This window comes from Lontra canadensis, unplaced genomic scaffold, assembly GCF_010015895.1.
Source record: "Lontra canadensis isolate GAN:19392208 unplaced genomic scaffold, GSC_riverotter_1.0 scaffold48, whole genome shotgun sequence".
NCBI classification, from domain to species: domain Eukaryota; kingdom Metazoa; phylum Chordata; class Mammalia; order Carnivora; family Mustelidae; genus Lontra; species Lontra canadensis.
Genome location: NW_022631042.1, coordinates 508,244 through 510,130, shown reverse-complemented (window position 1 = coordinate 510,130; position 1,887 = coordinate 508,244).

The following is a 1,887-nucleotide window of genomic DNA, read 5'->3' as shown; positions in this document are numbered from 1 at the left end:
GCAGTGTGGAGAATAGATAATTGGGTCAAAATCAGAATCAGGGAACAAATTAGGATGCCATCACAATTATATAGACTAGAAGTACGGATGGCTTGGATCATGTCACTGTGGTGGATGTAGTAAGCTATCAAATTTTAAATATATTTTGAAAGTAGAGCTGACAGGATTTGCTGCCAAAGTGAATGCTGGCTATGAAAGAAGAATAATTAAGGATGACACCACGATTTTTAGCTTAGGCAGCTGAAGAACAATGTTGCTATAATCAAGACAGAGTTATCAGGGGAAGCAGGCTTTGGGAGATAGGACAAGTCTACTTTTGAAATGTTGAGTTCGAGGTGTCTTTGAATACTTAGGTAAAGATAGTAGGTAATATTGTACAGGTCTGGAACTCAGGGATTTAGGGAAGAAATCCAGGCTGGAGAATATTTCTAGAGTTCATATTTAGATAATATTTAAGGCTATGGTTATCAAGAAATGGATTGAAATAAGGGAGAAATATCCAAATATTTGTTTAAAGGTTCTATGATGTTAGGATAATGGGAAGCTAAAAGGAGTAACTACTGATACAGAAGGGAAAACACTGGGAGGGAGAAGTGCCCTGGAACACCACTGAAGAAGCATTTTTAGAAAATGGCTAGGTCTAAAACTACTATAATGTTTTATGTCGATTTTCTCAATTTAAAAAAAAAGTGGGAGTGATTAATATGTAAAATTCTGCTGATAAAGAATGGCAAAAACTGAGGACTCCTGCCTTTAGCAATGTGAAGTTTCTAGGTGATTTTAATAGAAGTAGTTGTGGCATGAAAGTCTCATTGGAATATTCTCAAGAACAGGCTGCACAGAGTAAGTATAAGCAATTACTTTGAGAAGATTGTCTGTTAAATAGAGCAGAGAAAGAGGGACGCTTAGGGAGAAACAGGGCCAGTGTGTTTGTGTGTGTGTTTCAAGATAGCACATATCACAAGCAGATTTTATTCTCTGGGAATGGTACCATATGAAAATCAACTCGTTCCTTCTTTGACCTGTCTGACTTTTACACTTTATTTTAATCATCCACTAACCTCTCTCACCACCACCTCTGTTAAAATCCTCTTGAATTAGTGAGTGACCTTACTGAGTTATTTTTTACATATCCTGCCAGACCATCAATAAAGGTTTGGGTTCCAAACTCCACTTTCATTGGAGTATGGGAGCATGTTAACATCAATACAAATGTCTTTTCTAAACAGGAAATGCAGAGATCTAAACTCCCTTTTTCTACATCTCAAATAAATAAACAAACACACACTACGGTAGTACAAGACATGGATGTCTTTGTTTTAGTCAGTAGTTTTGCTTCCTTGTTACCAGTAAGTCATACTTTTGGGGACATAGTGGGAGTGTTACAGTTGAGGTTCCTATGACTAAAAAAATGTGAATCCATAATTATTTTAAACAATTATTTAAACTGACTTCATATTATGCCACAAAATAAATGTTTGTGAGGTAATGCCTTCTTACACCGAAGGTTAGAATACACCAAGAGGTTTTCTAAAATATGGACGGGACTTGGCAGTATCTCAGTTTTTGTCTATTATTGTCACAAACAATGCTACATAACAAACCAATTACTAATGTATGTACCCAGCATCCATGAGGTGGAGAAATGCTATATACTGTTCGTAGACATGAATCCAAAGTCACTGGGCAGAAAAAAATGGGAAGGTGTGAAAAATAATGCAATTGATTTTTTACTGTGCTGTTGCAATTTGCTGTGTTTTTCTAACTGTCTCAGGATATATCCTAAGTAGTGAATATTAAAAAGCAAAATGATGGTGTGAGAAGTAAACTACTATAATTCTAATTATTAAATACTGAACAATCTTGTGATTGTGAAAAGTTCTTGAA